This window comes from Pristiophorus japonicus, unplaced genomic scaffold (assembly GCF_044704955.1).
Source record: "Pristiophorus japonicus isolate sPriJap1 unplaced genomic scaffold, sPriJap1.hap1 HAP1_SCAFFOLD_170, whole genome shotgun sequence".
In the NCBI taxonomy this organism is placed as follows: Eukaryota; Metazoa; Chordata; class Chondrichthyes; family Pristiophoridae; genus Pristiophorus; species Pristiophorus japonicus.
The window spans coordinates 214,468-238,484 of NW_027251383.1; the positions used below are offsets into that span (position 1 = coordinate 214,468).

At 42.8% G+C, this 24,017-nt stretch overlaps 2 non-coding genes across 2 annotated transcripts; both read right to left on the reverse strand.

Annotated features, from left to right (window-relative positions):
• Positions 1–19,711: 19,711 nt before the first annotated feature.
• trnap-agg (transfer RNA proline (anticodon AGG)) lies at positions 19,712–19,799 on the reverse strand. Its single transcript is given in 2 exon segments — positions 19,712–19,747; positions 19,764–19,799. It is a non-coding gene; the product is annotated as a tRNA-Pro (tRNA).
• A 2,992-nt stretch (positions 19,800–22,791) lies between these two features.
• Positions 22,792–22,879, reverse strand: trnap-agg (transfer RNA proline (anticodon AGG)). The gene is given in 2 exon segments: positions 22,792–22,827; positions 22,844–22,879. It is a non-coding gene; the product is annotated as a tRNA-Pro (tRNA).
• Between the last annotated feature and the right edge of the window lie 1,138 nt (positions 22,880–24,017).

Genomic DNA, 24,017 nt, shown 5'->3' on the forward strand with positions numbered 1-24,017 from the left:
TCAGATGAGTTTTGAATAGATACTGCCTCTCTCATTCTCTGACACTATGTGACATGCGAGTGAAAAGAGATCCTGCCTCTCTCATTCACTGACACTGTGTGACAGGTGAGTGTAGGATTGATACTGCCTCTCTCATTCGCTGATACTGTGTGACAGGTGAATGTTGGATAGATACTGCCTCTCTCATTCGCTGACACTATGTGACGGGTCAGTGTTGGAAAGATAGAGCCTCTCTAATTCTCTGACACTATGTGACAGGTGAGTGGAGGATAGATGCTGCCTCTCTAATTCTCTGACACCATGTGACAGGTTAGTGTTGGATCGATACTGCCTCTCTCATTCTCTGACACGATCTGACAGGTGATTGTAGGATAGATACTGCCTCTCTCATTTCCTGATACCAAGTGACATGTGAGTGCAGGATATATACTGCCTCTCCCATTCTCTGATACTATGTGACAGGAGAGTGTTGGATAGATTCTGCCTCTCTCATTCTCTGACAATATGTGACAGGTGAGTGTTGGATAGATACTGCCTCTCTCATTCTCTGACACAATGTGACAGGTGAGTGTTAGATATATACTGTCTCTCTTTTTCTGACAAAATGTGACAGGTGAGTGCAGGATAGTAACTGCCTCTGAAATTACCTGACACTTTGTGACAGGTGAGTGTTGGATAGATACTGCCTCTCCCATTCTCTGATACGATGTTACAGATGAGTGTTGGATGGATACTGCCTCTCTCATTCTCTGACATTTTGTGACAGATGAGTTTTGAATAGATACTGCCTCTCTCATTCTCTGACAATATGTGACATGTGAGTGGAGGATAGATACTGCCTCTCTCATTCTCTGACACTATGTGACAGGTGAGTGTAGGATATATACTGCCACTCTAATTCTCTGACACGATGTGACAGGTAAGTGTTGGATAGCTATAGCCTCTCTCATTCTCTGACACTGTGACAGGTGAGTGTTGGATACATACTGCATCTCTCATTCTCGATCACTATTTGACAGGTGATTCGGATAGATATTGCCTCTCTCTTTATCTGACACTATGTAACAGGTGAGTGTTAGATTGATACTGTCTCTCTTATTCTGAAAATATGTGACAGGTGAGTGCAGGATAGTTACTGCCGCTGAAATTACCTGACACTTTGTGACAGGTGAGTGTTGGATAGATACTGCCTCTCTCATTCTCTGATACGATGTGACAGGTGAGTGTTGGATAGATAGTGCCTCTCTCATTCTCTGATACAATCTTACAGATGAGTTTTGGATAGATACTGCCTCTCTCATTCTCTGACACTATGTGACATGCGAGTGAAAAGAGATACTGAATCTCTCATTCGCTGACACTGTGTGAAAGGTGAGTGTAGGATAGATACTGCCTCTCTCATTCGCTGATACTATGTGACAGGTGAATGTTGGACAGATACTGCCTCTCCCATTCGCTGACATTATGTGACAGGTCAGTGTTGGATAGATACTGCCTCTCTCATTCTCTGACAATATGTGACAGGTGAGTGGAGGATAGATGCTGCCTCTCTAATTCTCTGACACGATGTGACATGCAAGTGTTGAAGAGATACTGCTTCTCTCATTCGCTGACACTGTGTGACAGGTGAGTGTAGGATAGACACTGCCTCTCATTCTCTGATACTATGTGACAGGTGAGTGTTGGATCGATACTGCCTCTCTCATTCGCTGAAACGATGTGACAGGTCAGTGTTGGATAGATACTGCCTCTCACATTCTCTGAAACTATGTGACAGGTGAGTGGAGGATAGATGCTGCCTCTCTAATTCTCTGACACTATGTGACAGGTAAGTGTTGGATCGATACTGCCTCTCTCATTCTCTGACACTGTGTGACATGTGAGTGTAGGATAGATACTGCCTCTCTCATTCAGTGATACGATGTGACAGGTGAGTGTTGGATAGATACTGCCTCTCTCATCCTCTGACACTATGTGACAGGTGAGTGTTGGATAGATGCTGCCTCTCTACTTCTCTGACACGATGTGACAGGTGAGTGTAGGATAGATGCTGCCTGTCTCATTCTCTGACACGATGTGACAGGCGAGTGTTGGAGAGATACTGCCTCTCTCATTCGTTGACACTGTTTGACAGGTGAGTTTAGGATAGATACTGCCTCTCTCATTCGCTGACACTATGTGACAGGTCAGTGTTGGATAGATACTGCCTCTCACATTCTCTGAAACTATGTGACAGGTGATTGTACGATAGATGCAGCCTCTCTAATTCTCTGACATTATGTGACAGGTGAGTGTTGGATCGATACTGCCTCTCTCATTGTCTGACACTGTGTGCCATGTGAGTGTAGGATAGATAGTGCCTCTCTCATTCAGTGATTCGATGTGACAGGTGAGTGTTGGAAAGATGCTGTCTCTCTCATTCTCTGATACTATGTGACAGGTGCGTGTTGGATAGATACATCCTCTCTCATTCTCTGACAATATGTGACAGGTGAGTGTAGTATAGATACTGCCTCTCTCATTCTCTGACACTATGTGACAGGTGAGTGTTGGATAGATACTGTCTCTCTCATTCTCTGATACTATGTGACAGGTGAGTGTAGTATAGATACTGCCTCTCTCATTCTCTGACACTATGTGACAGGTGAGTGTTGGATAGATACTGTCTCTCTCATTCTCTGATACTATGTGACAGGTGAGTGTTGGATAGACACTTCCTCTCTACTTCTCTGATACTATGTGACAGGTAAATGCTGGATAGATACTGCCTCTCTCATTCTCTGACACTATGTGACTGGTGAGTGTTGGATAGATACTGCCTCTCTCATTCTCTGACACTATGTGACAGCAGAGTGTTGGATAGATACTGCTTCTCTCATTCTCTGACACTATGTGACAGGTGAGATTTGGATAGATACTGCCTCTCTCATTCTCTGATACAATGCGACCGGTGAGTGTTATATAGGTACTGTCACTCTTATTCAGAAAATATGTGACAGGTGAGTGCAGGATAGTTACTGCCTCTGAAATTACCTGACACTTTGTGACAGGTGAGTGTTGGACAGATACTGCCTCTCTCATTCTCTGATACGATGTGACAGGTGAGCGTTGGATAGATACTGCCTCTCTCATTCTCTGATACAATCTTACAGATGAGTTTTGGATAGATACTGCCTCTCTCATTCTCTGACAATATGTGACATGCGAGTGAAAAGAGATACTGCCTCTCTCATTCGCTGACCCTGTGTGACAGGTGAGTGCAGGATTGATACTGCCTCTCTCATTCGCTGATACTATGTGACAGGTGAATGTTGGATAGATACTGCCTCTCTCATTCGCTGTCACTATGTGACAGGTCAGTGTTGGATAGATAGAGCCTCTCTCATTCTCTGACACTATGTGACAGGTGAGTGGAGGTTAGATGCTGCCTCTCTAATTCTCAGACATCATGTGACAGGTTAGTGTTGGATCGATACTGCCTCTCTCATTCTCTGATACGATGTGACAGGTGATTGTAGGATAGATACTGCCTCTCGCATTTCCTGATACCAAGTGACATGTGAGTACAGGATATATACTGCCTCTCTCATTCTCTGAAACTATGTGACAGGTGAGTGCTGGATAGATACTGCCTCTCTCATTCTCTGACACTATGTGACAGGTGAGTGTTGGATAGATACTGCCTCTCTCATTCACTGACCCTATGTGATACGAGAGTGTTGGATAGATTCTGCCTCTCTCATTCTCTGACAATATGTGACAGGTGCGTGTTGGATAGATACTGCCTCTCTCATTCTCTGACACAATGTGACAAGTGAGTGTTCGATAGATATTGTCTCTCTTATTCTGACAAAATGTGACAGGTGAGTGCAGGATAGTTACTGCCTCTGAAATTACCTGACACTTAGTGACAGGTGAGTGTTGGATAGATACTGCCTCTCTTATTCTCTGATACGATGTGACAGGTGAGTGCTGGATAGATACTGCCTCTCTCATTCTCTGATACAATGTTACAGATGAGTGTTGGATGGATACTGCCTCTCTCATTCTCTGGCATGTTGTGACAGGTGAGTTTTGGATAGACACTGCCTCTCTCATTCGCTGACACTATGTGACATGTGAGTGGAGGATAGATACTGCCTCACTCATTCTCTGACACTATGTGACAGGTGAGTGTAGGATAGATACTGCCACTCTAATTCTCTGACACGATGTGATAGGTAAGTGTTGGATAGCTACAGCCTCTCTCATACTCTGACACTGTGACAGGTGAATGTTGGATACATACTGCCTCTCTCATTCTCGATCACTATTTGACAGATGATTCGGATAGATATTGCCTCTCTCATTCTCTGACACTATGTGACAGGTGAGTGTTTGATATATACTGCCTCTCTCATTCTGTGACACTATGTGACAGGTGAGTGTAGGATAGATACTGCCTCTCTCATTCTCTGACACTCTGTGAAAGGTGAGTGTTGGATAGATTCTGCCTTTCTCATTCTCTGAACCTATATGACAGGTTTGTGTTGGATAGATACTGCCTCTCCTATACTCTGACATTATGTCACAGGTGAGTGTTGGATAGATATTGCCTCTCTCATTATCTGATACAAGTGACAGGTGATTTTTGGAGATATACTGCCTCTCTTATTCTCTGATACCAAGTGACAGGTGAGTGTTGGATAGATACTGCCGAACTAATTCTCTGACACTATGTGACAGGTGAGTGTTGGATAGTACTGCCTCCCTCATTTTCTGTCTATGTGACAGTTGAGTGTTAGATCGATACTGCCTCTCTCATTCTCTGACACAATGTGGCATGTGAGAACAGGATAGATAGTGCCTCTCTCGTTATCTGACACGATGTGACAGGTGATTGCAGGATAGATACTGCCTTTCTAATTCTCTGACACTATGTGACAGGTGAGTGTTGGAGAGATACTGCCTCTCTCATTCGCTGAAACAATTTGGTAGGTGTGTGTGGGTTAGATAATGCCTCTCTCATTCTCTGACAATATGTGACTGGTTATTTTGGACTGATACTGCCTCTCTCATTCTCTGACAATATGTGACAGGGGAGTGTTGGATAGATACTACCTCTCTCGTTCTCTGACACAATGTGACAGTTGAGTGTAGGATAGATACTGCCACTCTCATTCTCTGACAATATGTGAAATGTGAGCTTTGGATAGATACTGCCTCTCTCATTCTCTAACACAATGTGACAGGTGAGTTTAGGATAGATACAGCCTCTCTCATTCTCTGACACTATGTGACAGGTGAGTGTTGGATAGATACTGCCTCCCTCATTCTCTGACACAATGTGAAAGGTGAGTGTTGGATAGATACTGCTTCTCTTATTCTCTAACACTATGTGACAGGTCAGTGTTGGATAGATACTGCCTCTCTCATTCTCTGATACAGTGTTACAGATGAGTGCTTGATTGATACTGCCTCTCTCATTCTCTGACACTATGTGACAGGTGAGTGTAGGATAGATGCTGCCTGTCTCATTCTCTGACACGATGTGACAGGCGAGTGTTGGAGAGATACTGCCTCTCTCATTCGTTGACATTGTTTGACAGTTGAGTGTAGGATAGATACTGCCTCTCTCAATCGCTGACATTATGTGACAGGTCAGTGTTGGATTGATACTGCCTCTCTCATTCTCTGACACAATGTGACAGGTGAGTGTAGGATAGATGCAGCCTCTCTAATTCTCTGACACGATGTGTCGGGCGAGTGTTGGAGAGATACTGCCTCTCTCATTCGCTGACATTGTTTGACAGGTGAGTGTAGGATAGATACTGTCTCTCTCAATCGCTGACACTATGTGACAGGTGAGTGTTGGATCGATACTGCATCTCTCATTCTCTGACACTATGTGACATGTGAGTGTAGGATAGATAGTGCCTCTCTCATTCAGTGATACGATGTGACAGGTGAGTGTTGGATAGATACTGCTTCTCTCATTCTCTCACACTATGTGACAGGTTAGTGTAGGATAGATAGTGCCTCTCTCATTCGCTGACACTATGTGACAGGTGATTGATGGATAGATACTATCTCTCTCATTCTCTGATATATGTGACAGGTGCGTGTTGGATAGATATATCCTCTTTCATTCTCTGAGAATATGTGAAATGTGAGTGCAGTATAGATACTGCCTCTCTCATTCTCTGACATCATGTGACAGGTGTGTGTTGGATAGATACTGCCTCTCTCATTCTCTGACACTATGTGACAGGTGAGTGTTGCATAGTTACTCCCTCTCACATTCTCTGACAATATGTTACAGGTGAGTGTTGGCTAGATGCTGCTTCTCTACTTCTCTGACACGATGTGACAGGTGTTTGAAGGATAGATACTGCTTCTCTCATTTCCTGATAACAAGTGACATGTGAGTGCAGGATAGATACTGCCTCTCTCATTCACTGATATTATGTTACAGTTGAATGTTGGAGAGATATGCGTCTCTCATTCGCAAAATTATGTGACAGATGAGTGTAGGATAGATACTGCCTCTCTCATTCTCTGACACTATGCGACAGGTGAGTGTTGGATAGATACTTCCTCTCTCATTCTCTGACACTATGTGACAGGTGAGTTTTGGACAGATACTGCCTCTCTCATTCTCTGATAATATGTGACAGGTGAGTGTTCGATAGATACTGTCACTTTTATTCTGACAATATGTGACAGGTGAGTGCAGGATAGATACTGCCTTCGAAATTTCCTGACTCTTTGTGACAGGTGAGTGTTGGATAGATACTGCCTCTATCATTCTCTGATACGAAGTGACAGGTGAGTTTTGGATAGATACTGCCTCACTCATTCTCTGACACTATGCAACAGGTGAGTGTCGGATAGATACTGCCACTCTAATTCTCTGAAACTATGTGACAGGTGAGTGTTGGATAGATACTGCCTCTCTCATTCTCTGATACAATGTGACAGGTGAGTGTTAGATAGATACTGTCTATCTTATTCTGAAAATATGTGACAGGTGAATGCAGGATAGATACTGCCACTTAAATTCCCTGACACTTTGTGACAGGTGACTGTTATGTTGAGAGCAAATTTGAGACAAGGATGAGATCAAGGAGAGGATTTAGAAAAACATTGCATATTTCGAGTAATGAACAGATGCGCTGCGATATGGATGGGCACGGGCACAATGTATCTTGAAACACAACAGTTTAGCAATTCGGTCATCGCAGCTGAAATCACACTCCTTTTAATGCTATACAGGTCGATCCGACTTGTTAAAGGAGAAAATTATGAACCGGAACTGACAACCACCCCTTTTAAGGAGACACCGAATGATCCGGGACTGCAAGAACATCCCTCTTACAGATGTAGAATGACTATTGACTGACAACAGTTCCCTTTTAAAAGAATGAAGTGGGATTTCTATCAATCCTGAAGGCAATTATGCTGTGCGTGTGTGAGCGTGGGACTCTGGACCACGCGGGGCTGGGACGGTTGTTGCAGCCACAGGTGATCGACAGACAGGAAGGAGGGAGGTTAGTTACACCAACCCAGACAAAAAGCTAATTTGAAATATATACATATATATTTTTATCATAATAAGAAAATAAATAATTTTATAATTTTATTGAAAAAAAATTAATTTGATTTGATTTAAATAAATAAATAATTGTTTCATAATCTATATATTTTTGATTGAAGGAAGACTGCGTGACTGGATGAATTGTACTGGAAATCAGGGGTGCAGTAAGTAAATATCCAAACACGGTCAGCCCATGGTGGAGGGCAAGCCACGAGGGAAGATGTGGGGAACAAAGGCGAACTTTTAAAGTCGCGATTGCCTTTCTGCTGGATCTGACAGCAGCTGCGTGTGCTGTGAAAGAGCTCAAATGTAATAGGGCCAAGTGCAGGCAGAACAGAAAAGGCACATTTATTGTGAAAGTTAAAAAGTAGGGATTGTTTGTAAATATTCTCAGTCATCTTTTCTGCCCTTTGCTGCAAAGTCAGACATCCATCCCCTACTTTTGGCATTCAAACAGAAATAATGTGCACGAAAGTCTACTTCACCGCTTGTTTTGACCGTGCAACCAGGTCGACAGTGATCAAAATGTGCCATTAGCTTTTTAAAGCAAACAGCCTTCCTTTACTTTAGGTGAGTGACTGCACGAGATGGTTGGTTTTGAGGCAGAATCAAAACAAAGAATATAAAATTTCACGCTGCAAGTTAGCTGACCGCAGCAGGACTCGAACCTGCAATCTTCTGATGATATCACAGTTACAGTCGAAGTCAGACGACTTATCCATTTGGCCACGCAGCTGCTGCTGCTGGCATGAAATTTGTTGTTTTATTATACTGAGAGCAAATTTGGGACAAAGGATCTTTCAAGGAGTGGATTTATGAAAACATGGGTATATTTTGAGTCATGAAACGATGCGCTGTGATATGGATGTGCACGGACACAGGCAACGTCAATGTAGCTTGAAACACAACAGTTTAACAATCGGTTATCGCAACTAAAATCACACTCCTTTTAAAATATACAGGATGATCCCGATTATGAAAAAATACGTCTTAAAGGGGCAATTGATGAACCGGAACTGACAACCATCCCGTTTGAATAGACACCGAATGATCCAGGACAGGAAGCACATATCTCTTACACAGCTGTAGAATGGGCCTTCACGGACAGCAGTTCCCTTTCAAAAGATTAAAGTGGGATTTCTATCATTCCTGAAGGCAATTGTGCTGTGCGTGAGTGAGCGCGGATCTCAGGACCACGAGGGGCTGGGACGGCTTTTGAAGCCACAGGTGATTGACAGGCAGGAAGGAGGGAGGGAAGTAAAATCAACCCTGACAAAAAGACAATTTAAAACATATATATATTTATCACAATAAGAAAATAAATAAATTTACAGTTTTATTGCAAAAAATTGAATTTGGTTTGATTTAAATAAATAAATAATTATTTCTTAATCTATATATTTTTGATTGAACGAAGGCTGTGCGACTGCATGAAATCCACTGGAAATCAGTGCGTGCAGTCAGTAAATACCCAAACACAGTAAGCCCATGGTGTAAGACAAGCCACGAGGGAAGATATGTGGAACAAAGGCGATCTTTTAAAGTCGCGAGTGCCTTTCTGCTGGATCTGACAGCAGCTGCGTGTGCTGTGAAATAGTTCAAATGTAATAGAGCCCAGTGCTGGCAGAACAGAAAAGGCACATTTATTGTGAAATTTAAAAAGTTGCGATTGTTTGTAAATATACGTATACATTAATATTTATATATATATCTGTATAAACAAAGTCAGTCAGTCAGTCATGTCTTGTCTTGTCTTGGTTTGATTTGTATTTGAAAATAAAGGGGGAGGAGCTCCTCATGTCATACAGCCCATCCGCAAGTTCTCGATAAAATCGCTATGTTTCTAACTTATATAATTTGCCTTCTTTCAGATGTGGAATAGCAAAATCCTGCAGCAGATTCTTCTCCTGTCAGGCAGTCCTCGAATGCGTGTTCAAATAAATCAGTGTGGCTTGAAGTTGCATGTAATGCATTTTTTCTCCCATGACATGAAATGCCCAGTAGATCGCGCAGCACGTTTGCACACACTCCCTCGCTACACAAACACACCAACAAACTAAAATTCCTGCAACCTCCAAAGGCAGTTTTTGAAATTTTAAATTTTAAATCCGGGACAGACAGCACATTCCTTTTAAACAGATACATAATGATCCGATACTGATCGCACACCATTTTGGAGAGACAGAGAATGACCCCGGACAGACCAGCACATCACGTTAAAAGGGATACAGAAACACAATGAACAAAAACAAAGAATTCTGTTAAACTCAGCAGGTTGTGAACATTATGTGGATGAAGAACCCGGGCTCACGTTCAGTCAGACGATCATTCCGATATTTTAAGAAAAATGTAAAGTTTACAGATTTTATCCACGAGAATAGCGCCTGGAATAAATAGGCAGCGAGGAAGGACAAAATGTCTGTGATACAGTGGAGCGTAGGAGTGATTGAATAATAAATGTCACAATGCGAAAAGGCAAAGTGGGTGGTAAGCGGGTGTAAAGTAACAAAGGTTGGACCACAGGAGGTGTTAGTGGGAACAGCAGAACCATTAGCAGACAATGGGAGCGGTGCTTATGATTCGATACGTTGAACCGAATGTTGAGGCCAGAACACTATAACATGCCTGGAATGTAGGGTCTGAACGCCTTTTAATCAGACCAGGCAGCTTAGCCACCCCGGATTGATTTCCTAGTACGGTTTAAATTCGGCAGCCAATGGACTAAATCCAAAGCCAAATTCACACATCTTTTCAGCGCTAGAGAAACAGGACGCACTCATATTCAGGGCAGAGTCTGTTTCACGTTGAAGTTGAGATTGACGCTGAATGTATCCTTATCCCAATGGAGGTGAGCTCATGCGTGCAGAAAGGAAGATGGACTGATCAAGTATTGGCCAGAATCAAACATGGGTTTAGGTTGTCCAATGAGACACAGAGCCGAGTACATCTGAGATACATGAACTTTACTCAGTTCGGTGAGTTTCACTTTGCTCCTGGGAATCTCCAGGATTTTTGGACGCTGTGTGAACAACGGAGCGCAATCAAACGTTTTAATTTGAAACATGTCAGTTTTCTCACATGTCGACCGGCTGAGAAGTGTGTTTTTTACTAAAAGATGTCACGGCTCGGCCGGGATTTCAACCCGGGACCTCTCGCATTTCCATAATTAGAATCCCTAAGCGAGAATCATACCCCTAGACCAACGAGCCGCCGACAGTGAGGGATCTAGCTCTCAGATTCTGACGTTAGATTGCTATTCGGCCCAACAGAAATAATGTGCACGAAAGTCTACTTCACCGCTTGTTTTGCCCGTGCAACCAGATCGACAGTGATGAAAATGTGCCATTCGCTTTTTAAAGCAAACAGCCTTCCTTTACTTTAGGTGAGTGACTGCACGAGATGGTTGGTTTTGAGGCAGAATCAAAATAAAGAATATAAAATTTCACGCGGCAATTTAGCTGACCGCGGCAGGACTCGAACCTGCAATCTTTTCATAACATCACAGTTGCAATCGAAGTCAGACGACTTATCCATTAGGCCAGGCGGCCGCTGCTGCTGGCATGAAATTTGTTATTTTTTTATAGTGAGAGCAAATTTGGGACAAGGGATCTTTCAAGGAGTGGATTTATGAAAATATGGGAATATTTTGAGTAATAAATCGATGCGCTGCGATATGGATGTGCACGGACACAGGCAACGTCAATGTAGCTTGATACACATCAGTTTAACAATCGGTTATCGCAACTGAAATCACACTCCTTTTAAAATATACAGGATGATCCCGATTATGAGAAAATACGTCTTAAAGGGGCAGTTGATGAACCGGAACTGACAACCATCCCGTTTGAACAGACACCGAATGAACCAGGACAGGAAGCACATCCCTCTTACACAGCTGTAGAATGGGCCTTCACGGACAGCACTTCCCTTTCAAAAGATTAAAGTGGGATTTCCATCATTCCTGAAGGCAATTGTGCTGTGCGTGAGTGAGCGCGGGTCTCAGGACCACGCGGGGCTGGGACGGATGTTGAAGCCACAGGTGATTGACAGGCAGGAAGGAGGGAGGGAAGTCAAACCAACCCAGACAAAAAGACAATTTAAAACGTATATATATATTTATCTCAATAAGAAAATAAATACATTTACAGTTTTATTGCAAAAAATGTAATTTGGTTTGATTTAAATAAATAAATAATTATTTCTTAATCTATATATTTTGATTGAACGAAGGCTGTGCGACTGCATGAAATCCACTGGAAATCAGAGCGTGCAGTCAGTAAATACCCAAACACAGTAAGCCCATGGTGCAAGACAAGCCACGTGGCAAGATATGGGGAACAAAGGCGATCTTTTAAAGTCGCGAGTGCCTTTCTGCTGGATCTGACAGCAGCTGCGTGTGCTGTGAAAGAGCTCAAATGTAATAGAGCCCAGTGCTGGCAGAACAGAAAAGGCACATTTATTGTGAAAGTTAAAAAGTACGGATTGTTTGTAAATATACGTATACATTAATATTTATATATATATCTGTATAAACAAAGTCAGTCAGTCAGTCATGTCTTGTCTTGTCTTGATTTGATTTGTGTTTGAAAATAAGGGGGAAGGAGCTCATCATGTCACACAGCCCAACCGCAAGCTCTCGCTAAAATCGCTATGTTTCTAACTTATATAATTTGCCTTCTTTCAGATGTGGAACAGCAAAATCCCACAGCAGATTCTTCACCTGTTAGGCAGTCCTCGAATGCGTGTTCAATCAAATCAGTGTGGCTTCAAGTTGCATGTAATGCATTTTTTCTCCCATGACATGAAATGCACAGTAAGATCGCGCAGCACGTTTGCACACACTCCCTCGCTACCCAAACACACCAACAAACTAAAATTCCTGCAACCTCCAAAGGCAGTTTTTGAAATATGAAATTTAAAATCCGGGACAGGCAGCACATTCCTTTTAAACAGCTACATAATGATCCGATACTGATAGCAACCAATTTGGAGAGACAGAGTATGACCTCGGACAGACAGGACATCACCTTGAAAGCGACACAGAAACGCAGAGAACAAAAACAAAGAATTCTGTAAAACTCAGCTGATCGTGAACATTCTGTGGATGAAGAACCTGGGCTCACGTTCAGTCAGATGATGGGCTCACGTTCAGTCAGATGATCATTCCGATATTTTAAGAAAAATGTAAAGTTTACAGATTTTTTCCACGAAAATAGCGCCTGGAAAAAAATAGGCAGCGAGGATGGACAAAAGGGAATGTCTGTGATACAGTGGAGCGTAGGAGTGATTGAATAATAAATGTCACAATGCGAAAAGGCAAAGTGGTTGGTAAGCGGGCAATAAAATAACAAAGGATGGACCAGAGGAGGTGTTAATGGGAACAGCAGAACCATTAGCGGACAATGAGCGCGGCTTATGATCCGAGACGTTGAATCGAATGTTGAGGCCAGAACACTATAACATGCCTGGAATGTCGGATCTGAACGCCTTTTAATCAGACCAGGCAGCTTGCCCACCCCGGATTGATTTCCTGTACGGTTTAAATTCGGCAGCCAAGGGACGAAATCCAAAGCCAGCTTCTCCCATCTTTTCAGCGCTAGAGAAACAGGACGCACTCATATTCAGGGCAGAGTCTGTTTCACGTTGAAGTTGAGATTGACGCTGAATGTATCCATATCCCAATGGAGGTGAGCTCATGCGTGCAGAACGGAAGATGGACTGATCAAGAATTGGCCAGAATCAAACACGGGTTTAGGTTGTCCAATGAGACACTGAGCCGAGTACGTCTGAGATGCATGAAATTTACTCAGTTCGGTGAGTTTCACTTTGCTCCTGGGAATCTCCAGGATTTTTGGACGCTGTGTGAACAACGGCGCGCAATCAAACGTTATAATTTGAAACATGTCGACCGGCTGAAAAGTGTTTTTTTGACTAAAAGTTGTCAGGGCTCATCCAGGATTTGAACCCAGGACCTCTCGCATTTCAATTATTAGAACCCCTAAGCGAGAATCATACCCCTAGACCAACGAGCCGCCGACAGTAAGGGATCTCGCTCTCAGATTCTGAAGTTCGTTTGCTATTCGGCCCATCGTGCCTGTGCTGACTCTCAGAGACCAATCTCATGAGTCCCCCTCTCCATAGTCCTGCTAATGTTTTCCCTTTGATGAATAGATTATTCTTTGAGACATTACTTCACCAACGAGCTGCATCCTTGTCAGTAAAAGGTGAATTTGGCAATGAGGTTAAATGTGATTACCGAAAAAAAACGAGTGGAAACGGTTTATGACAATAACGACGAAGTTGAGGGCCTACTCGATTAGCAGTGGATTGCCTGAACTTCTCAGTCACCTTATCTCCTATTTACTGCAACGTCAGACATCCATCCCCTACTTTTTCCATTCAAACAGAAATAATGTGCACGAAAGTCTACTTCACCGCTTGTTTTGCCCGTGCAACCAGATCGACAGTGATGAAAATGTGCCATGAGCTTTTTAAAGCAAACAGCCTTCCTTTACTTTCGGTGAGTGACTGCACGAGATGGTTGGTTTTGAGGCAGAATCAAAATAAAGAATATAAAATTTCACGCAGCAATTTAGCTGACCGCGGCAGGACTCGAACCTGCAATCTTTTCATAACATCACAGTTGCAATCGAAGTCAGACGACTTATCCATTAGGCCAAGCGGCTGCTGCTGCTGGCATGAAATTAGTTGTTTTTTTTATACTGAGAGCAAATTTGGGACAAGGGATCTTTCAAGGAGTGGATTTATGAAAATATGGGCATATTTTGAGTAATGAACCGTTGCGCTGCGATATGGATGTGCACGGACACGCAACGTCAATGTAGCTTGATACACAACAGTTTAACAATCGGTTATCGCACCTGAAATCACACTCCTTTTAAATTATACAGGATGATACCGATTATGAGAAAATGCGTCTTAAAGGGGCAGTTGATGAACCGGAACTGACAACCATCCCGTTTGAACAGACACCGAATGATCCAGGAAAGGAAGCACATCCATCTTACACAGCTGTAGAATGGGCCTTCACGGACAGCACTTGCCTTTCAAAAGATTAAAGTGGGATTTCTATCATTCCTGAAGGCAATTGTGCTGTGCGTGAGTGAGCGCGGATCTCAGGACAACGAGGGGCTGGGACGGTTTTTGAAGCCACAGGTATTTGACAGGCTGGAAGGAGGGAGGGAAGTAAAACCAACCCAGACAAAAAGACAATTTAAAACATATATATATTTATCACAGTAAGAAAATAAATACATTTAAGTTTTATTGCAAAAAATTGAATTTAGTTTGATTTCAATAAATAAATAATTATTTCTTAATCTATATGTTTTTGATTGAACGAAGGCTGTGCGACTGCTTGAAATCCACTGGAAATCAGGGCGTGCAGTCAGTAAATACACAAACAAGTAAGCCCATGGTGTAAGACAAGCCACGAGCGAAGATATGGGCAACAAAGGCGATCTTTTAAAGTCGCGAGTGCCTTTCTGCTGGATCTGACAGCAGCTGCGTGTGCTGTGAAAGAGCTCAAATGCAATAGAGCCCAGTGCCGGTAGAACAGAAAAGGCACATTTATTTTGAAAGTTAAAAAGTATGGAATGTATGTTAATATACGCATATATAAATATTAATACATATATTTATATAAACAACGTCAGTCAGTCAGTCATGTCTTGTCTTGTCTTGATTTGATTTGTATTTGAAAATAAGGAGGAAAGAGCTCATCATGTCACAAAGCCCATCCGCAAGCTCTCGCTCAAATCGCTATGTTTCTAACTTATATAATTTGCCTTCTTTCAGATGTGGAACAGCAAAATCCCACAGCAGATTCTTCTCCTGTCAGGCAGTCCTCGAATGTGTGTTCAATCAAATCAGTGTGGCTTCAAGTTGCATGTAATGCATTTTTTCTCCCATGACATGAAATGCACAGTAAGATCGCGCAGCACGTTTGCACACACTCCCTCGCTACAGAAACACACCAACAAACTAAAATTCCTGCAACCTCCAAAGGCAGTTTTTGAAATTTGTAATTTAAAATCCGGGACAAACAGCACATTCCTTTTAAACAGATACATAATGATCCGATACTGATAGCAACCATTTTGGAGAGACAGAGAATGACCTCGGACAGACAGGACATCACCTTAAAAGCGATACAGAAACACAGTGAACAAAAACAAAGAATTCTATAAAACTCAGCTGGGCGTGAACATTCTGTGGATGAAGAACCCGGGCTCACGTTCAGTCAGATGATCATTCCGATATTTTAAGAAAAATGTAAAGTTTACAGATTTCTTCCACGAAAATAGCGCCTGGAAAAAAATAGGCAGCGAGGAAGGACAAAAGGGAATGTCTGTGATACAGTGGAGCGTAGGAGTGATTGAATAATAAATGGCACAATGCGAAAAGGCAAAGTGGGTGGTAAGCGGGCAATAAAATAACAAAGGATGGACTAGAGCAGGTGTTAGTGGGAACAGCAGAAACATTAGCAGACAATGAGCGCAGCTTATGATCCGAGACGTTGAATCGAATGTTGAGGCCAGAACACAATAACATGCCTGGAATGTAGGGTCTGAACGCCTTTTAATCAGACCAGGCAGCTTGCCCACCCCGGATTGATTTCCTGTACGGTTTAAATTCGGCAGCCAAGGGACTAAATCCAAAGCCAGCTTCTCCCATCTTTTCAGCGCTGGAGAAACAGGACGCACTCATATTAAGGGCAGAGTCTGTTTCACGTTGAAGTTGAGATTGACGCTGAATGTATCCATATCCCAATGGAGGTGAGCTCATGCGTGCAGAACGGAAGATGGACTGATCAAGAATTGGCCAGAATCAAACACGGGTTTAGGTTGTCCAATGAGACACTGAGCCGAGCACATCTGAGATGCATGAACTTTACTCAGTTCGGTGAGTTTCACTTTGCTCCTGGGAATCTCCAGGATGTTTGGACGCTGTGTGAACAACGGCGCGCAATCAAACGTTTTAATTTGAAACATGTCGACCGGCTGAGAAGTGTTTTTTTGACTAAAAGTTGTCAGGGCTCGTCCGGGATTTGAACCCGGGACCTCTCGCATTTCAATTATTAAAACCCCTAAGCTAGAATCATACCCCTAGACCAACGAGCCGCCGACAGTAAGGGATCTAGCTCTCAGATTCTGACCTTCGTTTGCTATTCGGCCCATCGTCCCCCTCTCCATAGTCCTGCTCATGTTTTCCCTTTGATGAATAGATTATTCTTTGAGACATTACTTCACCAACGAGCTGCATTCTTGTCAGTAAAAGGTGAATTTGGCAATGTGGTTAAATGTGATTACGGAAAAAAACCGAGTGGAAACGGTTTAACACAATAACGACGAAGTTGAGGGCAGACTGGATCAGCAGTCCATTGCCTGAACTTCTCAGTCACCTTATCTCCTATTTACTGCAACGTCAGACATCCATCCCCTACTTTTTCCATTCAAACAGAAATAATGTGCACGAAAGTCTACTTCACCGCTTGTTTTGCCCGTGCAACCAGATCGACAGTGATGAAAATGTGCCATGAGCTTTTTAAAGCAAACAGCCTTCCTTTACTTTCGGTGAGTGACTGCACGAGATGGTTGGTTTTGAGGCAGAATCAAAATAAAGAATGTAAAATTTCACGCGGCAAGTTAGCTGACCGCGGCAGGACTCGAACCTGCAATCTTTTGATAACATCACAGTTACAATCGAAGTCAGACGACTTATCCATTAGGCCACGCGGCTGCTGCTGCTGGCATGAAATTTGTTGTTTTTTTTATACTGAGAGCAAATTTGGGACAAGGGATCTTTCAAGGAGTGGATTTATGAAAATATGGGCATATTTTGAGTAATGAACCGTTACGCTGCGATATGGATGTGCACGGACACAGGCAACGTCAATGTAGCTTGATACACAACAGTTTAACAATCGGTTATCGCAACTGAAATCACACTCCTTTTAAAATATACAGGATGATCGCGATTATGAGAAAATACGTCTTAAAGGGGCAGTTGATGAACCGGAACTGACAACCATCCCGTTTGAACAGACACCGAATGATCCAGGACAGGAAGCACATCCATCTTACACAGCTGTAGAATGGGCCTTCACGGACAGCACTTCCCTTTCAAAAGATTAAAGTCGGATTTCTATCATTCCTGAAGGCAATTGTGCTGTGCGTGAGTGAGCGCGGATCTCAGGACCACGAGTGGCTGGGACGGTTTTTGAAGCCACAGGTGATTGACAGGCAGGAAGGACGGAGGGAAGTAAAATCAACCCAGACAAAAAGACAATTTAAAACATATATATATTTATCACAATAAAAAAAATCAATAAATTTACAGTTTTATTGCAAAAAATTGAATTTAGTTTGATTTCAATAAAGAAATAATTATTTCTTAATCTATATGTTTTTGATTGAACGAAGGCTGTGCGACTGCTTGAAATCCACTGGAAATCAGGGCGTGCAGTCAGTAAATACACAAACAAGTAAGCCCATGGTGTAAGACAAGCCACGAGCGAAGATGTGGGGAACAAAGGCGATCTTTTAAAGTCGCGAGTGCCTTTCTGCTGGATCTGACAGCAGCTGCGTGTGCTGTGAAAGAGCTCAAATGCAATAGAGCCCAGTGCCGGTAGAACAGAAAAGGCACATTTATTTTGAAAGTTAAAAAGTATGGAATGTATGTTAATATACGCATATATAAATATTAATACATATATTTATATAAACAAAGTCAGTCAGTCAGTCATGTCTTGTCTTGTCTTGATTTGATTTGTGTTTGAAAATAAGGGGGTAGGAGCTCATCATTTCACACAGCCCAACCGCAAGCTCTCGCTAAAATCGCTATGTTTCTAACTTATATAATTTGCCTTCTTTCAGATGTGGAACAGCAAAATCCCACAGCAGATTCTTCTCCTGTCAGGCAGTCCTCGAATGTGTGTTCAATCAAATCAGTGTGGCTTCAAGTTGCATGTCATGCATTTTTTCTCCCATGACATGAAATGCACAGTAAGATCGCGCAGCACGTTTGCACACACTCCCTCGCTACACAAACACACCAACAAATTAAAATTCCTGCAACCTCCAAAGGCAGTTTTTGAAATTTGTAATTTAAAATCCGGGACAGACAGCACATTCCTTTTAAACAGATACATAATGATCCGATACTGATAGCAACCATTTTGGAGAGACAGAGAATGACCTCGGACAGACAGGACATCACCTTAAAAGCGATATAGAAACACAGTGAACAAAAACAAAGAATTCTGTAAAACTCAGCTGGTCGTGAACATTCTGTGGATGAAGAACCCGGGCTCACGTTCAGTCAGATGATCATTCCGATATTTTAAGAAAAATGTAAAGTTTACAGATTTCTTCCACGAAAATAGCGCCTGGAAAAAAATAGGCAGCGAGGAAGGACAAAAGGGAATGTCTGTGATACAGTGGAGCGTAGGAGTGATTGAATAATAAATGGCACAATGCGAAAAGGCAAAGTGGGTGGTAAGCGGGCAATAAAATAACAAAGGATGGACCAGAGCAGGTGTTAGTGGGAACAGCAGAACCATTAGCAGACAATGAGCGCGGCTTATGATCCGAGACGTTGAATCGAATGTTGAGGCCAGAACACAATAACATGCCTGGAATGTAGGGTCTGAACGCCTTTTAATCAGACCAGGCAGCTTGCCCACCCCGGATTGATTTTCTGTACGGTTTAAATTCGGCAGCCAAGGGACTAAATCCAAAGCCAGCTTCTCCCATCTTTTCAGCGCTGGAGAAACAGGACGCACTCATATTAAGGGCAGAGTCTGTTTCACGTTGAAGTTGAGATTGACGCTGAATGTATCCATATCCCAATGGAGGTGAGCTCATGAGTGCAGAACGGAAGATGGACTGATCAAGAATTGGCCAGAATCAAACACGGGTTTAGGTTGTCCAATGAGACACTGAGCCGAGCACATCTGAGATGCATGAACTTTACTCAGTTCGGTGAGTTTCACTTTGCTCCTGGGAATCTCCAGGATTTTTGGACGCTGTGTGAACAACGGCGCGCAATTAAACGTTTTAATTTGAAACATGTCGACCGGCTGAGAAGTGTTTTTTTGACTAAAAGTTGTCAGGGCTCGTCCGGGATTTGAACCCGGGACCTCTCGCATTTCAATTATTAAAACCCCTAAGCGAGAATCATACCCCTAGACCAACGAGCCGCCGACAGTAAGGGATCTAGCTCTCAGATTCTGACCTTCGTTTGCTATTCGGCCCATCGTCCCCCTCTCCATCGTCCTGCTCATGTTTTCCCTTTGATGAATAGATTATTCTTTGAGACATTACTTCACCAACGAGCTGCATTCTTGTCAGTAAAAGGTGAATTTGGCAATGAGGTTAAATGTGATTACGGAAAAAAACCGAGTGGAAACGGTTTAACACAATAACGACGAAGTTGAGGGCAGACTGGATCAGCAGTCCATTGCCTGAACTTCTCAGTCACCTTATCTCCTATTTACTGCAACGTCAGACATCCATCCCCTACTTTTTCCATTCAAACAGAAATAATGTGCACGAAAGTCTACTTCACCGCTTGTTTTGCCCGTGCAACCAGATCGACAGTGATGAAAATGTGCCATGAGCTTTTTAAAGCAAACAGCCTTCCTTTACTTTCGGTGAGTGACTGCACGAGATGGTTGGTTTTGAGGCAGAATCAAAATAAAGAATGTAAAATTTCACGCGGCAAGTTAGCTGACCGCGGCAGGACTCGAACCTGCAATCTTTTGATAACATCACAGTTACAATCGAAGTCAGACGACTTATCCATTAGGCCACGCGGCTGCTGCTGCTGGCATGAAATTTGTTGTTTTTTTTATACTGAGAGCAAATTTGGGACAAGGGATCTTTCAAGGAGTGGATTTATGAAAATATGGGCATATTTTGAGTAATGAACCGTTACGCTGCGATATGGATGTGCACGGACACAGGCAACGTCAATGTAGCTTGATACACAACAGTTTAACAATCGGTTATCGCAACTGAAATCACACTCCTTTTAAAATATACAGGATGATCGCGATTATGAGAAAATACGTCTTAAAGGGGCAGTTGATGAACCGGAACTGACAACCATCCCGTTTGAACAGACACCGAATGATCCAGGACAGGAAGCACATCCATCTTACACAGCTGTAGAATGGGCCTTCACGGACAGCACTTCCCTTTCAAAAGATTAAAGTCGGATTTCTATCATTCCTGAAGGCAATTGTGCTGTGCGTGAGTGAGCGCGCATCTCAGGACCACGAGTGGCTGGGACGGTTTTTGAAGCCACAGGTGATTGACAGGCAGGAAGGACGGAGGGAAGTAAAATCAACCCAGACAAAAAGACAATTTAAAACATATATATATTTATCACAATAAGAAAATAAATAAATTTACAGTTTTATTGCAAAAAATTGAATTTGGTTTGATTTAAATAAATAAATAATTATTTCTTAATCTATATATTTTTGATTGAACGAAGGCTGTGCGACTGCATGAAATCCACTGGAAATCAGAGCGTGCAGTCAGTAAATACCCAAACACAGTAAGACCATGGTGTAAGACAAGCCACGAGGGAAGATATGGGGAACAAAGGCGATCTTTTAAAGTCGCGAGTGCCTTTCTGCTGGATCTGACAGCAGCTGCGTGTGCTATGAAAGAGCTCAAATGTAATAGAGCCCAGTGCTGGCAGAACAGAAAAGGCACATTTATTGTGAAAGTTAAAAAGTACGGATTGTTTGTAAATATACGTATAAATTAATATTTATATATATATCTGTATAAACAAAGTCAGTCAGTCAGTCATGTCTTGTCTTGTCTTGATTTGATTTGTGTTTGAAAATAAGGGGGTAGGAGCTCATCATTTCACACAGCCCAACCGCAAGCTCTCGCTAAAATCGCTATGTTTCTAACTTATATAATTTGCCTTCTTTCAGATGTGGAACAGCAAAATCCCACAGCAGATTCTTCTCCTGTCAGGCAGTCCTCGAATGTGTGTTCAATCAAATCAGTGTGGCTTCAAGTTGCATGTCATGCATTTTTTCTCCCATGACATGAAATGCACAGTAAGATCGCGCAGCACGTTTGCACACACTCCCTCGCTACACAAACACACCAACAAATTAAAATTCCTGCAACCTCCAAAGGCAGTTTTTGAAATTTGTAATTTAAAATCCGGGACAGACAGCACATTCCTTTTAAACAGATACATAATGATCCGATACTGATAGCAACCATTTTGGAGAGACAGAGAATGACCTCGGACAGACAGGACATCACCTTAAAAGCGATATAGAAACACAGTGAACAAAAACAAAGAATTCTGTAAAACTCAGCTGGTCGTGAACATTCTGTGGATGAAGAACCCGGGCTCACGTTCAGTCAGATGATCATTCCGATATTTTAAGAAAAATGTAAAGTTTACAGATTTCTTCCACGAAAATAGCGCCTGGAAAAAAATAGGCAGCGAGGAAGGACAAAAGGGAATGTCTGTGATACAGTGGAGCGTAGGAGTGATTGAATAATAAATGGCACAATGCGAAAAGGCAAAGTGGGTGGTAAGCGGGCAATAAAATAACAAAGGATGGACCAGAGCAGGTGTTAGTGGGAACAGCAGAACCATTAGCAGACAATGAGCGCGGCTTATGATCCGAGACGTTGAATCGAATGTTGAGGCCAGAACACAATAACATGCCTGGAATGTAGGGTCTGAACGCCTTTTAATCAGACCAGGCAGCTTGCCCACCCCGGATTGATTTTCTGTACGGTTTAAATTCGGCAGCCAAGGGACTAAATCCAAAGCCAGCTTCTCCCATCTTTTCAGCGCTGGAGAAACAGGACGCACTCATATTAAGGGCAGAGTCTGTTTCACGTTGAAGTTGAGATTGACGCTGAATGTATCCATATCCCAATGGAGGTGAGCTCATGAGTGCAGAACGGAAGATGGACTGATCAAGAATTGGCCAGAATCAAACACGGGTTTAGGTTGTCCAATGAGACACTGAGCCGAGCACATCTGAGATGCATGAACTTTACTCAGTTCGGTGAGTTTCACTTTGCTCCTGGGAATCTCCAGGATTTTTGGACGCTGTGTGAACAACGGCGCGCAATTAAACGTTTTAATTTGAAACATGTCGACCGGCTGAGAAGTGTTTTTTTGACTAAAAGTTGTCAGGGCTCGTCCGGGATTTGAACCCGGGACCTCTCGCATTTCAATTATTAAAACCCCTAAGCGAGAATCATACCCCTAGACCAACGAGCCGCCGACAGTAAGGGATCTAGCTCTCAGATTCTGACCTTCGTTTGCTATTCGGCCCATCGTCCCCCTCTCCATCGTCCTGCTCATGTTTTCCCTTTGATGAATAGATTATTCTTTGAGACATTACTTCACCAACGAGCTGCATTCTTGTCAGTAAAAGGTGAATTTGGCAATGAGGTTAAATGTGATTACGGAAAAAAACCGAGTGGAAACGGTTTAACACAATAACGACGAAGTTGAGGGCAGACTGGATCAGCAGTCCATTGCCTGAACTTCTCAGTCACCTTATCTCCTATTTACTGCAACGTCAGACATCCATCCCCTACTTTTTCCATTCAAACAGAAATAATGTGCACGAAAGTCTACTTCACCGCTTGTTTTGCCCGTGCAACCAGATCGACAGTGATGAAAATGTGCCATGAGCTTTTTAAAGCAAACAGCCTTCCTTTACTTTCGGTGAGTGACTGCACGAGATGGTTGGTTTTGAGGCAGAATCAAAATAAAGAATGTAAAATTTCACGCGGCAAGTTAGCTGACCGCGGCAGGACTCGAACCTGCAATCTTTTGATAACATCACAGTTACAATCGAAGTCAGACGACTTATCCATTAGGCCACGCGGCTGCTGCTGCTGGCATGAAATTTGTTGTTTTTTTTATACTGAGAGCAAATTTGGGACAAGGGATCTTTCAAGGAGTGGATTTATGAAAATATGGGCATATTTTGAGTAATGAACCGTTACGCTGCGATATGGATGTGCACGGACACAGGCAACGTCAATGTAGCTTGATACACAACAGTTTAACAATCGGTTATCGCAACTGAAATCACACTCCTTTTAAAATATACAGGATGATCGCGATTATGAGAAAATACGTCTTAAAGGGGCAGTTGATGAACCGGAACTGACAACCATCCCGTTTGAACAGACACCGAATGATCCAGGACAGGAAGCACATCCATCTTACACAGCTGTAGAATGGGCCTTCACGGACAGCACTTCCCTTTCAAAAGATTAAAGTCGGATTTCTATCATTCCTGAAGGCAATTGTGCTGTGCGTGAGTGAGCGCGCATCTCAGGACCACGAGTGGCTGGGACGGTTTTTGAAGCCACAGGTGATTGACAGGCAGGAAGGACGGAGG